Raw genomic sequence first — 17,348 nt, forward strand, 5'->3', positions numbered from 1 at the left:
TGAATGTTTGTATGCATTCTGATGGGAAGCACCTGTGAAATACCCTTGTTGCTCCAACAAAGTCAACATCATATTTGTAATTTGGAAGTTGCCCGCCTGGATCTGGGGTGGGATAATTGCACTAGCATATCCGTCATTTGGAAGCACCCGAGGAGCGACTCTTGGAGGAGGCGGGGGAGGGTCTGGAACATTAGCCTGGCGGCCTCTCCTTTGAGCTTGAGTCACTATAGGTACCTCATCATCAATATTGTTATCAACCTCCTCCCCCGGAATAGCATTTCCAAGATTATCATTGTTCGCCATTTGTACCTGAATTTATGACACACACAAATTAGTAACACATAAGGAAAGAAAAATAAAATACAAAACTAGTTAGATAGATAGCCAAAACTGTTTAGCTCCCCGACAACGGCGCCAAAAAGTGATCGAGTCCAACCCTACACCACTACATAGTGGAAAGAGCGGTCGATGCAGCTTTTACCCGAGAAGGTCAGAATAGAATCCATAGGGAGCTAGATGTATTTGGAGTTGGATTCCTATATAATCTAGAAATATGTAGTGCTTTTAATTGCACTTCCAATTATATTTGTTTGTTTGTTACTTCTAATTTTATACTAGTGATATGCGAAATTAAGCTAAGTATATATATATATATATGTAGGGATTTCTAAATGGGTAAAGAGGTACTAGGAAAGTGACTTTCTCCTAGGTGAGTATCTAACGGGATCTCAAACTTAGGGCAATAATGTTATAGCTGGGATCGTGATATAGCCAATGCACGAAGCTACTCACTCTACACCTCTCAGTAGTAAGAGTGACTTTGCCCTAATTGGATTTCTCAAGCCCAATTAGGTGTTCAATTTGTGCAAGCAATGTTAGCTCAAGTCGGGTATTACTATCTCTAGGTTTAACCCTTTAATTGGGGCTATCAATCTTTTGAATACACCCCAATTCCTTGTTGGCCTGAAATTCCTAGACTTAGTTTCTCTTTCTCAAGAAGAGCCTAAGTCAAAAAAGCACAAATTAGTGTTTGTAACCACTAATTCAACACAAAAAGTATAAATCAGGCCAGATATCCATCACCCATAAACATCTAAGCCCTAAGATAAGAGACCCATTAAATACCCACACTAGGGTTGAGCCACAACCCTAGCTAATGGGTTTAGCTACTCATAATTGAAGAAGAAATCATAGATTGAGATGAAGAATGATCCATAAATTGTAATTACAAGATAAAAGACTAAGATTAATTGCTAAGTAAGCTACAAAATTACTCAAAATGGACTAAAATCGTCGTTCACGTGCTCTGTTAAGATAAGATGACCTAAAAGTCTAAAAAGAAAGTATTTATACACAGCTAAATTTTCCAGACAAAAATGCCCCTGACGAAGGTATTGCGGACCGCGGAAAATGGACCACTGCAGCGGTAAGGCTACCACGACCACAGTAAATCAACCGCCGACTTAAGCTTTTGCTCAAACTCCTGGCTCTCTGAACTCCTCCACCACGGACCGTGGTAGCTTGAATTCCAAAAATGCCAACTCTCTGAATCCTTGCCATTGCGGACCGCGATAAAAGGACCACGGTTGCGATGAGTCTTCTGCGGCTGCGGTGGATTTTATGTTGTAGCACTGCTTTGGCTTGGTTCTGAACTTGTGCAGGTTTCACACCTTTTTTGAGCTGGTTATAATATCCTTGTCCCTTTTTTGACCAAACACTGCAAGCAAGTACAACAAGTTAGATTTTGGGGAACACTTGTATACATTTTTGTCCAAAACTCAGGCAAAAAGGAATATAAACTAGACTAGAATCCCTAGTTATTACTATTCCCCTCTTTTCTGGCTGTAAATTGACAGGCTACCCATAGATCTACGATTGAGGGAGTCAGCTACTACGTTCTCCTTCCCCGAATGGTATAAAATACCAACATCATAGTTTTTAAGTAGCTCTAACCATCTTCTTTGACATACATTCAATTCCTTTTGCTTGAAGATATACTGGAGGCTCTTATGATGCATATAGATATCAACATAAATGCCATACACGTAGTGCCTCCATATTTTTAGTGCATGAATCATTGCGGCTAACTCTAAATCATGAGTCGGGTAATTCTTATCATGCTTTCTTAGTTGTCTAGAAGCATAAGCTACAACCTTACTATGCTGCATCAGCACACAACCCAATCCAATGCCTGAAGCATCACAATAGATAACATAACCATCGGTCCTTTCTGGGAGCGTTAGAACCAGTGTTGAATTTAATCTGTCCTTCAATGCCTGAAAACTCTGTTCGCAAGCATCAGTCCATTGAAATTTTGCTCCCTTCTGAGTCAACGTTGTCAAAGGTGTTGAAAGGAAAGAAAATCCCTCTTCAAATCTCCTGTAATATCCTGTCAAACCGAGAAAGCTATGAACCCGTGTCGGTGTTATGGGTTTACGCCAAGTCTTTACTGCCTCAATCTTTTGTGTATCCACTCGGATGCCTTCACCCGAAATGATATGCCCAAGTAAAGCTACAGAGTCCAACCAGAATTCACATTTAGAGAATTTTGCATACAACTACCCTTTTTGTAGAACTCTAAGCACAGTACACAAATGATCAGCATGCTCAGCCTCTAAGCGTGAATACACCAATATATCATCAATAAATACAATTATGAATAGATCTAAAAAGGTCCTGAACACACGGTTCATCAAATCCATGAATACTGCTGGGGCATTGGTTAAACCGAACGACATAACACGAAACTCAAAGTGCCTATATCTGGTCCTAAATGCTTTCTTCGGAATATCTTTCTCCTTAACCCTTACCTAATGGTACCCAGACCTCAAGTCTATCTTTGAAAAATACTTGGCACCTTGCAACTGATCAAATAAATTATCAATCCTCGGGAGCAGGTACTTATTCTTGATATTCACCTTATTCAACTGTCTATAATCAATACACATTTGTAAGGAACCATCTTTATTCCTCACAAATAACACAGGTGCTCCCCACGGTGATGTACTAGGTCTGATAAAGCCTTTTTCAAGCAAGTCCATTAGTTGTTCCTTTAACAACCTTTAATTCTTTTAGCTTTGCGGGGGCCATTCTATAGGGAGGAATATATATTGGATGAGTATCTGGCAGTAGGTCAATAGCAAACTCAATTTCTTGCTCTTATGGAAGACACGAAAGCTCATTGGAAAAAACATCGGGAAACTCATTAACCACAGGGATTGACTGAATGGTTGGTGATTCTACTTCCACATCTTGAAACCGAACTAAGTGATAAATAGAGCCCTTTCTGATCATCTTCCATGCCTTGAGATAGGAAATATATCTACCTCTCGACGATGTTGTATTACCTTTCTATTCCAAAATAGGCTCCCCTGGAAATTGAAATCAGACTATCTTTGATCTACAATCAACGTTGGCATGACAAGAAGCCAACCAATCCATACCCATTATAACATCAAATTCTACCATATCTAACTCGATTAGGTCTGCAACGGTAGATCGACTATGAACTACTATTATTCAACCCCTATATACTCGCTTAGCTATCACTGAGTCCCCAACAGGTGTAGACACCTCAAAAGGTTTAACCAATTCAGGTTGTATTCCAAACTTACTAGCAACCAACGGAGTAACATATGATAAGGTGGAACCTGGGTCAATCAGTGTATATACATCATATAAGAAGACTGATAATATACCTGTAACAACATCAGGCGATGATTCATGATCCTGTCATCCTGCCAACGCATAAATGCGATTATAAGGACCGCTCGAGCTAGATGTTTCGTCTCTGCCTCTACCACGACTTATTGGTGCTTGTGAACCTTACCTAGGGGCATACTGATGATGACAAACCAGTTATAGATCCCGCTCGCTGAGCTATGCTTGCATCACCTCTCGTCAGACAACCCCTCATAACGTGGCCCGGGTAACAACAAGTATAACAAACACCCAATCCCATACGGCACTGCCTGGCATACTACTTACCACACTGAGCACATCATGGCAAGGGCGGCCTTATCTGATTTGACTCACCCCTATACTGAGAACCTGAGGCCTGGAATTCTGTCCAGGCCCTGAATATGTGGAACAATCAAATCTCTTACCGCCAAACTGAGGGGGTGCGCTAGCTGATGGCTGGGTTGGATACCTCGAGTATTGTTGTCTCTGACCACCTCGAAACTCACCAGAGGGAACTGAAGATCTCGCTCTCTTATTATGTGCCCTATCATGCTCACGATCGGCCCTTTTTTCTGCTTACGCTCCTCTACACCCTGAGCGTATGCCTGAATACGAGAAATATCCATGTTTGGATGAAGTGAGATCGACATAAAATCGTTAAGAAAGTGCAGCTCTAATCCCATCACGAACCGGTGAACCCGATCCTCCATATTAGATACAATAGTGGGAGCATACCTAGCCAACGAATCAAATTGAAGACTGTACTCTCGAACACTCTTGTTACCCAGCCGAAGGGTCAAGAACCGATCAACTCTAGGCCGTCTAAGCTCCGGTGGCAGATAATGATGAAGAAAAGCTTCTATAAACTCCTGCCATACTGTTGGAGGGGCATCCTCACCTCTATACAATTCCCAAGACTCGTACCAATTAACTGCAACATCTCGGAGTCTATAGGAAGCTAGCTCAACTGATTCAGTCGTAGTGACCTTCATTACCCTTAACATCCTCTGCATTCTATCAATAAATACCTGAGGGTCCTCGTTTGGATCTACCCCAGTGAATACTGGAGGGTCTAAATTAATGAAGTCACGAACCATCGTACTAACGTACCTATCTGCATGACTTCCTGACGTCGAGCCTGTGCGACTACTAATCGAGTTAATAGCTGAATATTATCTCTTATCTCCTAACCTGGTACATCTAGCTGAGGGGCTGAACGTATAAGGGCGGGCGCTGCAGCTGGTGACCTTCGGGGCTCTTTTGGAGAGGGCGGGGTATGTGAAGTCTGAGATGGAACCTTACTATGAGACTCTCCCCAAGCCCTGGAAACTCGTGGCGCTCGACTAGTAGTCTCACCAGCCACGGACTTTCCTTTCTGGGCGGCTGTAGTCTTTGGAGGCATCACTGGAAATATAACATATCGTTAGGAACATGAATTTTTATACTGCACGATCTATGATAAGAAGAGAGGATAACATCTTATATGTACTGTAGCCTCATGTTTATAAGTGAGGTGCACAACATACCCATAAACAAGACTCTACTAGACACGGTCTGTAGACAACCCTAGGATAAAACTGCTCTAATACCACTTTTGTCATGACCCAAACCGATGGCCCGCGACGGGTTCCCGAATTCTACATGTCGAACATCCTTAAGCATGCGTTTAAGATATAAACATGAATAACATACGTGAGGGAAACCTATCCAAAAGACATATGTGTATACATGCGAAATACAGTAGGTGAGCCGGCAAGGCTGCTATAGACAACTATATACCTAAAACTGAAAGCCGACAAGGCCACATACTATTCGACTATACATAACTGTCTACATATCTCTAATAGAAAATACAACTGTACAAAGATGGGACTGGGCCACGTCATATCCATATATGTATACAAGCATATCGTACCAAAATCAAAAGCAGTCCGGATCAAGTGGAGCATGCCAACTTTCGTTGATCAAGGATCCTAAGAAGGGAGACCGTCAGCTTGCCTACATGCACCTGCGGGCATGAAAGGCAGGCCCCGAGAAATAGGGCGTCAGTACGAATAATGTACTGATTATATAAGACATGAAAAGACATAGATGAAACATGAAATAAAGAAATCCACCTGTAAGTTTGAATAACTTTGTAAATCCTGAAACATTTATAATGTCATGCACGTGCGTATAAATGTCATGCCATGCATAGGTATACGTGTACATAACATCATCAAGCCTCTGAAGGCATCCCATCATATCATCTCGGTCGTTGTGGGCAACATCATCAACATATACCAGCTGATCAGGTGGTAGTGCGTATATAATGTCGTAACCTTTTCCCATATCCCATACACACACACACACATACACACACACACACATACACACACACACATATATATATATATATATATATATATATATGCATATAAATACGGTATATAACACCATATGGTCATGGGTCAATGTATATGTATAAATGAATGAAATACATGAAAATATGTTAATAATATCAATATTTCTTTCGAATAAACTTTATCAACAAGTCAATAGCAGTGGGGGAACCACGTACTTCATAATCCTAGTACGTAATCTAGCTAGTCAATTCAACTGACTTTACGTTTTTTGTATCTTGTACTACTATGATTATGTCTTTTGTTTGTTTTTATAAGCTACATTACAAAGTTGTGGAAATCTCAATACTCAATAAGACTCTCACTAACCAACTCAAAACACTAAGATTTAAGAAGAATGGCCAGCTAGTCCAAAATGCATATGAACGCAGTAAAAACCTTCTGATCAAATTAGTTGACCAATGATGTAACTCATGACAGAAATAATACCATACCAATCAGTAATACACCATAATTGGATGACATACATATATAAAATTTAAATATAGAGACCCCTAGTATGCATTGATAATACCTTTGTAATATGTCACATGGGGAATCAAGAACATAAAGATCCCCATGTGTAATATTTCTATGAATAGAGTTGTTATGAAAGTTGTGTGTTTGCTCGTTTTTTGTGTATCATTTGATCATGCCAAAAAGAAAGAAGGGATAGCCTCAATATACGTGGAGTAGAAAAAAATCCGTATGATATTCTTGAAAAAGGTTGCACCGTAAATCACAAAATTTTACGTTGCTATGGTGCTAATAATTCCTGTTGGAATTGTTTGGTTGCAAGAAGTTTTGAAAACTTGGAGGAATTGATAACGTTCTGATTGTAGGAATTTTGTAAGAAATTTTGTTGCTAACTTTGCAAAAGGGAAGTGTCTTGTTAGAATGATGTATTTTGGTTATTAACGTTGCAAACTAAGAAAATATTAGAAGGGGGGTGTCTTATTATTAACACATTATTTGTTGCCACCTAATTACAAATGACTAAGAGTTATATCTTTAGGAAGTGGCTTGCTGCCACGTGGGGGTAGGGTGAGGATTTTAAATCTTTATCCACTAATTTATTAATTAATTAGGTAATATCTGGCTACCCGATAATTAATCAATTACCCGCATAATTAAGAATTGTCTCAAATTACTTAGAATTCTATTTATTTTTAATACACTTTATACATCATACTATCACGGTCATATGATACAATTATATATGGTACTCGTCCATAAATATCCGGTATTATAGCTTGGACCGTATTTTATCCCAAATCGACAACCTTCGATGAAACTCATTTTCTTTAATTCGTGTACCATTTATCCTTCATGGCACTTACTTATCGCTTTTCATAAATAGCATAAATACGTTAACCTCAAGATAATCTCATCCCCGTGTCTACGTCGATTAACTGAAGATGAAACTTTAACGTATGAAAACGCGAGATGTAACACACGCCACCACCCGATCGCTCGGATAAAATTTTAAGGGTGTACTGGTAATTTACATTAATGTTACTACATATTTAAAGCTTGGCACCCAAAGAAACAAATTGACTTTAGGTGCCATGGTTAAATTGCTAAATCTCTAAGTGAGGGACGCAAGATCGAACCCATTATATTCCAAGGCGAGTCTTCTTGTCCGTGTTCTTACGTATTCCATTTTCTTTCTTTTCTTTTTGCTCATTTCTCAATTTTTTAAATTTCTTCATCTTTTATTTTCTCTCTTTGTACAACCTCATTTTTAGTATTTATTAAATTATTATATTTTTCCTTCCATTTTTTGAAAAGCTTCAAAATTGCATTTGAATTTGATTTTAATTATTTTCTCTTTTTATCCATCTCATGTTACTCCTAGATTTCCAATTTTCAAAAATGACGGCATTAATAGACATAATACTAATTTAGTTATATAAAGATTAAAAGGGTGTATTTGCTAATTTAAAAGTTTCATTTAATATTTTTAATAATATTATTTAATAGAATTTGAATCGAGAGAATTAGATCAAATTGGATTAATCTTATTCAATTTGGTGATCGTGTACTTAATTATGCACCAAAGATCTTGTAAATCAAAATGAATTAATTTAAAGTGGATCGAACTAACCGAACGACACAGAATTAATTCAAAACAGATCAGCTAAATGTATACCCTAATCTAATCTCCTTTACTATTGGTAGACCATGACACCCGCAGTTATCAAATCCTAGATCCGCCTCTGCTCGTTATGAATTCCTATAATAAGAGCTCGTGGGAAGGTTAAAGTGGTTTTTGTTCTTATTATCTTTCTTAACTTAACTTATGTAATTTGTACAGTTAACTTCACACTTTATGATAATATAGTATATATTTGTTAGTATGTATTAATGTTCACATATAACTTCATACTTTATGATAACATGGTTAATCTTATGCTTGTTATGTATCAATTGTAAATGTTAATTAGCTAGTGTGCCTATAGCTAGTTATATGCATGTATGATATATCTGATCTAATTTTGGTTTGTGCAAAAAGTAATTATAGCGGCTAATCAAGAACATAATGGTCTACTTCTTCACATTCACCGTGCAATGCATGCAGTTATTGATAGACAAAAGACTTATGATATCCACTTCCGGGTATTAGCAAAAGTATTATGTGTGTCTGGTAGAGATCATATTCACTCTGGTACCATAATAGGTAAACTTAAAAGAGACATAACTTTGGGTTTTGTTGATTTACTATGTGATGATTTGTTGAACAAGATTGAAGTCGCGGTATTTATTTCACTCAATATTGGGTCTCTTTACCAGGTGTTCTACCCGTGGCTTCAGGAGGTATTCACGTTTGACATATGCCTGCTCTGACCGAGATCTTTGGGGATGATTTCGTACTACAGTTCGGTGGAGGAACTTTAAGACATCCTTGGGGTAATGCGCCAGGTGTTGTAGCTAATCGAGTAGCTCTAGAAGCATGTGTGCAAGCTCGTAATGAAGGTGAATTATTCGCGAGGCTTGCAAATGGAGCCCGGAACTAGCTGCTGCTTGTGAAGTATGAAAAGAGATCGTATTTAATTTTGCACCAGTGGATGTTTTGGATAAGTAAAAATAGTAGACATTAGCAGATAATTAGCAGGAAACAAAGAAGGATAAGGAGAAAGAGCTCAAGTAATTATCCTTCGTTTTCTTAATTGAATTGCAATTATCGGTAGTGATTTGCTAATACAAATAAAACAAAGCGATGAACCATAATATTAGTACGACAGTTTGGCCGAGTGGTCTAAGGCGCCAGATTTAGGCTCTGGTCTGGAAGGGCGTGGGTTCAAATCCCACAGCTGACATATTTTTATTACATAATAATTTATCTTTTTCTATTAAGTACAGTACTTAATTTAATGTGGACTTTTCAATTTTCTCTCTCTAGTTCTCTCCCAATCTATGCGGACTGTTATTCATTGCTGGCTGCTGCAATCGCAGGTTTATACAACCTGTCCTACACTAAATCAGTGACCGGTATTAGTAATGCCTACATTAAAGTCTTGAATAATCAATTCTCTTAATAAAATTGAAAACAACGTAGTAGTAGTAGTAGAAACAAACATAGAGCTAGAATTTTACCCATTTTGCTAAGAGAATGTTTGAGAAATGTTTAGTTGGATATGATAAATCATATAACACTGATACACATAATGACCAAACTCATATAATACTCAACTTTTTAATTAAGTTGGAGAATGACCCATAATTTTGTTTCTCTTGACTCTTCGAGTTTTAACACAGCACGTATATTTAACGTAGCTTGTCAATTGTCATAGCCCATTATATAGGGGCAGATTTATAGACCACATGATATTACACGTAAATTCATGTTCTCCTTGCCAAACTAGGTATTTTATGTATGTATTTTCTAGAATTAATCTAATAAGTATTATCTATTAGTCTCATGCTTCAAAAAGGCTGAATGATATATTTGGTTGAATACGGTTATTCGCCCAAAGGAATATGGATTGATTCACACATAATACTTTTTTTTTTGGGTCATTTTTTAGTAGTACATTCATGTTCTAGAAATCCTAGACTCGCCTCTATATTTATTCCTTTTTTCTCTCATTATCCCTTTACCATAGGCTCATCCCTGCTATCCTCCTCCTTTTCTGCCCTAGCAACACATACTAGTATGCATTTTATGGTTGCTTCTACATATCTATTTACCATATCTAAAACTACTTTTCTAAAAGACTGTAAATACATAATATAAATTCTTCCACCGCATTCTTTCCTATTAAACAAAAACTAGTAGTCATACCCGCGCGATGCGTGGTCGATATTTGTAGACAGTAAATTTGGGTCGAGAGAATAAAATCAAGATCGAAAATATCGCAACAATCGTAGTATTTTATTTCGAATATTTGAGTGTACAATCTCTATGAATCCTCTGATTCTTCTTTTCAATAGTAAATAATATCATGGGCCTTTTAGTTTGATCTTGAATATGTATTTGTTGCCACAAATGATGATCTTGTTCTTGAACTTGAACTTGACCTTGATTTGTTCTTTGTTCTTTAACTTGAACTTGACCTTGATTTGTTCTTTGTTCTTGAACTTGAACTTGATTTCTTGAACTTGAACTTAAAGCTTGACACTTGTGGAGAAATTTGCAGCGTTTGATCCACGAGCTCTTTCTTGCTTCTTGTTATAACTTTTGGTGTCTTTCTGAGTTATGAAGACCCCTATTTATAGTTGTTGAAAGGAAGAGATATGATAAGAACAAACTCTTTCCGACCAATCAAATTGAAGTGCGATATGGCCGCATTCGATTGGCCAGAACATGTCACTTGCACACGTGGCGCTATTTCATTGGCCTTTTAGTGTGACTTGGCATGCCTTGTCATTTTGATACGTGACATGATCCTATTGGCTCTTCCGTTTGACTTGGCGTGCCACGTCATTTCACGCGTGGCATCAAACTGGGCCTCTAGGAAGATGTCATCTTGGGCTTAATGAAGTGGGCTCATTACTTTAGCCCAAGTAAGTGGACTAGCCCAATGGATTAAGACTTATTTATTTAATCCATATATATTGGACTTATATAATTAATTTATTTATATATTAGCCCATAATATTTATTTGGACCAATATATCTTGAATTTAAAATATAATCCAAATTACTTTACGGATTTAATTCCAATAAAATTTATATGCCTACAAATGCCCCCTACTTCAAGACTTATTAAAATATCAACGTATCATAGACAAGGCTTGAAGTACTGTGCTTGGACGATTGAGCGACTCGCACTTTGCTTGTCAACAGATGAAAAGCTATAAATTTTCAAGCTTTCCAAATTAAACCATTTTCCCTCTTTTAGTGTATAATCCATGCCAAGACCTTGATTTAAATCAACTAATTCATGTGAGCAAATAGCAAAATCAGAGATAAGCTCACATAAGTCAAAATAATTCATGGAAACTTTGATTCACTTGTTTCACGCAATCAAAGGTCAAGTGACCAAAGACCAAAAAAAATGTATTATTTTAATATTACACCTGGTCCCTATGTAGGCTTTCATTTGCAAAGACCTGAGCAACTTAATATGAATAGAATCGTGAATAGTATCCATATTAACGTTGGACGCGTCGACGACTGTTTTTTCCTCCATAGCCTTTACGTAGTTTAAACATTCAAGCAAGGAAGCTATTTGATTCCTTATTGAAGTCTGCCACTCCAGCCTAATCCATGCTGGAGACAAATTGTATTTGTCGCCTTAGCACTGATCCCACATCGCCCAACAAATTTTAATGCCACATCTCGATAGCTATATAAACTCGTACGCATTCCCTTTACAAACATCAATTGCATCGTTTGCTAGCTACTTCAGAGTCTACTTTTGACGACTTGAAAGCATTGACGCGAAGGTAATTTCTTCTTCTTCTCTTGTGCTTTCTTCTTTTATTGGTTTCTCTTTTTTTTTGTAGGTCGAACAAGAAGGATTTGTTCTTGTTCAACAAGATGATCCATGCACGAAGAAGCCAATCTTGGGGTGTGAGGGGAAGAGTACTCATCCTTGACCGACTATCAGAGAGATTACTCTCAAAACGGCCCGACTATCAGAAAGATTACTCTCAATGTGGCCTGACTATCGGAGAGATTACTCTCAATGTGGCTCGACTATCGGCGAGGCCAACTTAAGGTGCAAAGGGACTCATAGGTCCACCTTAAGATTGGAAAGTTATAGTTCCTTTTAAGGACAATCCCGTGAAGTGGCTAACTTAAGGTGCAAAGGGACTTATATGTCCATCTTAAGATTGAAAAGTTATAAAGCTTCAACTCGAATACGACATCGACTTGAACACTTGGAAAACTTTGAAGATTTGGCGGACTTTGCAGACTTCAACTCGAAGATTCGGAGGGCTTAAATATTTCAACTTGAAGATCGGCGAATTTGAAGACTTCAACTTGAAGACCGACGGACTTGAAGACTTCAATTTTGAGACTTGGAGGGCCTAAATATTTCAACTTGAAGATTAGCGAATTTGAAGACTTCTACTTGAAGACCGACGGACTTGAAGACTTCAACTTTGAGACTTGGAGGGCCTAAATATTTCAACTTGAAGATCAGCGGATTTGAAGACTTCAACTTGAAGACCGACGGGGTTGAAGGTTTCAACTTGGGGACTTCAACTTAAATACACTTGAAGACTTCAACTTGGAGACTTCGGGGGCTTAAATATTTCAGCTTCTCTTTTGCTTTACATTGTTCGACTTTTATCTTAGTCGCATAATTTTTAGCTTTACGTACTTGTAACAAATGATTCATATTTTGCCGTGGGAGAGTCAAAATAATGAACCGTTTGATGACTTCAATATCTAAAATATATCCAATACTCAGAATCAAAAACCTCCAGAATCGCGTTGGATAATATTTTGAAACCAACTTTAGATTTCACCCTGTTAAAAATTTCAGATTTGCGCAGTCTCACCAAAAGAATCATATCTCGGTGTAGAAATATCAAAATTGCAAACCGTTTGATTTCAAAAAAACTAGACTTCAAGATATAGAACATATCCAAAATTTTGAATCAAACAAATTCAGAATAGTCCTAGTTAATATTTTGAAATTAACTTTATATTGCACCACGCTATCAATTCCAGATTTGCGCAGTCTCACCAAAAAATTCATATCTCGATGTAGAAATATCGAAATTGCAAACCGTTTGATTTCAAGAAAACTAGACTTCAAGACCTAGAACATATAAATAATTCTTAATCAAACAATTTCTTAATCATCCCAAATAATATTTCGAAATCAACTTTACTTTTCACCACGCTATCAATTCCAGATTTGCACAGTCTAGCTAAAAGGTTCATATCTTGGTGTAGGAACGTCGAAATTAAGAACCGTTTGATTTGTTGAAAACTAAACTTCAAAATATAGAATATTTCCAAAATTCTCAATCAAACAACTTCGGAATCTTCCCAGATAATATTTTGAAATCAACTTTACATTGCGCCACGCCATCAATTCCAGATTTGCGCAGTCTCACAAAAATTCATATCTTGGTATGGAAGCTCGAGATCGGAAGATGTCTTACTTGCCATCAATCGAAATTTAAGAGTCATATTCTCACAAATATCTTGAGTTCAAGTCTCATTGAATTTAAAACGTTGTGCCAAGCAATCCTTTCCTTATACTTGTGTTTCCTTTTGGTGTCTCTCTTCTCTTCCCCCTTTTTTTAAGGCAGAGGGCGGACTTGGAGACCAACAAACTTGAAGGTTTGGCGAACCTGAAGACATAGAGAACCCCTGTACTTCAATGCAAATACTTGACATCCTCCTAAAATTGACCCATCGAAGATATCAATTTACCGTGGAGGGTTGCCCCCTTTAAATCAAATGAGGTCAAAGTTCAGTAGGAGGATGACATTTCAGCTTGATCTTACATTCCTTCATACTTCATTCGAACAATAATTGGGGCAATATGTATCTTTTGAACTTATGCGACTGAACTTAGAATGAAACTCTAAGCTGCCTACGTACCTCAGTGAAGAGGATCAAGTCATACCGTAGTTCAGACTGGTAGATATTTTTTTTACATCCTAACTTTTGCCTAGGCCACCTCTTTCGAGATTTTTAACCTAGCGGACTTTTTTTTTTCGTACACAGTTTATACTCTTGCGGGCCAGGAGTGTAGCAACATGCAGTTTAGGCTCATGCGTCAAAGAGTATCATGACTTGCAGTTTAGGCTCGTATGTCGAGGAGCGTTGCAACTTCAAGGATAATACTTCTTCAAAAACTTGCCATTGATAGGGTCGATTCGCATACCATCTGCATCAACCAGCTTGTAAGCCCCACTTGAGTAAGCTTCTTGTACGACATATGACCCATCTCATTTTGAAGTGAACTTCCCTACAGGTTTATGGGAAGTAATTATAGGTCTTCGTACGGCAAGGACTTGATCTCCTACTTGAAAGGATCTCAGGCGAACTCTTTTATTGAAGGCGCGAGATAAATGAGCTTGATAACATTCAATACTCTGTTGAGCTTCCAATCTCTTTTCATTAAGAGCATCAAATTCTGCTAACCAAAGTTGAGCATTTTCTTCATCAGTGATCCCTTCTTGAATAGCCAGTCGTAATGAAGGTATTTAACGCTCAAGTGGAAAGACGACTTCGACTTCATAAACGAGTGAATAAGGAGTCACATGTGTTGGCGTGTAGTGAGTCGACCTATATGCCCATAGAGCTTCTTCCATACGGTCATTCCAATCTCGTTTGGATTTGGAGACGACTTTCTTTAACAAGTTGCATAGAGTCTTGTTGAATGCCTCGGCTAGACCATTGGCGGCAGCATTGTACATCGAAGAGTTACGTTGCTTGAAGCCAAAGAGCTCACAAATCTTATTCATCAACCTATTGTCGAACGGCTTGCCATTATCCGTTATTATGTAACGGGGAATGCCAAAGTGATAGATGATGTTTACTCGGATGAAACTTGCAACATTTTCCTTCTTTACCTCCTTAAGAGCAACAACTTCAACCCATTTTGAGAAGTAGTCAGTTGCAGCCAAGATGTATAGGTGGCCACCAGAGGACTTTGGTAGTGGTGCAATAACATCCAATTCCTAAGCGTCAAATGGTCAGGATGCAACAATCGGGTGCAACACTTTAGGAGGTTGACGAATAAAATTCGCATGGAATTGACAAGCCTTGCATCTTTGGGCGTAGTCCAAGTAATCTTTTACCATCGTTGGCCAATAAATCCCATCCTTTTTATATGGAAGTGGAGCTTTGGTCCATACTGGTGTGACCCACATACCCTAGAATGTGCCTCTTGCAAAGCTTGGAGGTTTCTTCTTCTCCTAGGCATCACAAGAGTACTCCCTCGAACGACCTTCTGTATAGAGTATCCTTGTAGTAAAGGAAACGAGGTGCGCGACGACGGATTTCAGTCCTTCTTCTCGGATTTTCTGGAAGTATCCCATAGCATAAGTAGTCGATAATGGGTTGTCGCCATTCTTCTTTCTCAACTTCAGAAATAGAGACAAGATGCTTGAGTTTGTTTTCTTCACCTTCAGCCTCATTTAGCGGCGGTAATACCCATTTTTGGCAGATGGTAACTTGCTCTTGGTCAGGCGGGGCTAATGATGAAGCTAGATCAACTAAAGCATCAGCCTTCTTATTTTCTTTCCTTGGCACATGTTGAATAGTCACATCCCCGAGCCACCCCATCAACTTTTTAGCATAATCATGATATAGGCGTAGTTCAGGCTTTTTGACCTCGTAACTACCCAAAAGTTGATTGACCACTAACTGGGAGAAACCAAAGACTTGCAATTATTTCATATCAACGACCATTTCAAGCCCAAGTATTAATGCTTGATACTCAGCAACATTGTTGGAATAGAGTTGTGTTAAGGTGAAGGAGTAGGGTAAGACTTCACCTTGAGGAGTGACAAATACTACGCCAGCCCGGCTCCCCCACGATGTGCAGCACCATCGAAGTACATCTTCTATGGAGGTTGAACTTCAACGACCATTGCATCCTCATCAGGTAACTCATCAGTTAGCTCCCAATCATCAAGCATCGGATGATCTGCCAAGAAGTCTGCCAATGCTTGTCCTTTTACAGCCTTTTGAGGGATGTACAAAATCTCGAATTGTTGAAATTGGAGGTACCATCTCGCTAGTCGATCACTAAGAATAGGTTTTGACATCACGAACTTGATGGGATTAGAAACAAGACAGACAATATGAGCTTGAAAGTAGTGCTTCAACTTTTGAATTGAGAAGACTAGCGCCAAACACAACTTTTCAATTGGAGAATAATTCAACTCGTTAGGTGTCATCATCCTGCTCAAGTAGTAAAGAGAGTTTTCTTTCCCCTTACTATTTTATTGGGCCAACAGTGCTCCAACAGACCTTTCCTGCGCCGCAATGTATGGTATCAATGGCTTTCCAGGTATAGGAGCTACTAAAACTGGAGGCTTCATCAAGTAGGTTTTGATACTTTCGAAGGAATTGTTACAATCCTGGTCCCACTTGAAAGGAACGCCTTTCTTCATGAGGTGACTAAATAGTTGGCACCTCCCAGCCAGGTTTGATATGAATCTTCTAAGGTATGATAGCTTTCCTTGCAGACTTTTCAATTCATGAATATCTCGAGGCTCAGGCATTTTCAAAATGGCATCCACTTTGGCTTGATCAATTTCGATCCCTCGATGTCGGACAATGAAACCAAGGAACTTTCCAGAAATAACTCCAAAGGCACATTTCAATGGGTTCATCCTAAGTTGGTATCTCCGGAACAATTCAAATACCATCCTCAAGTCTTTCATGTGGTCGCCCTTCTGTCTTGATTTCACCACCAAGTCGTCAACATATCATTCGACATTCTTGTGGAGAAGATCGTCGAAAATATTTTGCATAGCCCTTTGGTAAGTAGCACCAGCGTTCTTCAAGCCAAAAGACATTACCTTGTAGAAATAAATACCCTTTGGGGTACGGAATGCAGTAAGCTCTTCATCTTTTGGTGCCATGCGTATTTGGTTATAGCCCAATGAATTTTCCATGAAAGACATTGCCTCATAACCAGTAGTAGCATCGATCATCAGCTCTGGAATAGGAAGCGGAAATTCATCTTTCGGACATGCATTGTTGAGATCTCTAAAGTCAACGCACACTCGAATCTGGCCATTCTTCTTCCTTACAGGGACTATACTTGAAACCCATGTTGGATATTTAACTTCACGAATAAAGCCAGCTCCGATGAGTTTGTTAACTTCGGTTTCAATCAAGGGAACCAAGTCTGG

General features: G+C 38.5%; 1 non-coding gene across 1 annotated transcript; it reads left to right on the top strand.

The window, feature by feature from the left end:
- Window positions 1-9,302: 9,302 nt before the first annotated feature.
- On the top strand, window positions 9,303-9,382 carry TRNAL-UAG (transfer RNA leucine (anticodon UAG)). Its single transcript has one exon. It is a non-coding gene; the product is annotated as a tRNA-Leu (tRNA).
- Window positions 9,383-17,348: the final 7,966 nt, after the last annotated feature.

This window comes from Nicotiana sylvestris, chromosome 12, assembly GCF_000393655.2.
Source record: "Nicotiana sylvestris chromosome 12, ASM39365v2, whole genome shotgun sequence".
NCBI lineage: Eukaryota > Viridiplantae > Streptophyta > Magnoliopsida > Solanales > Solanaceae > Nicotiana > Nicotiana sylvestris.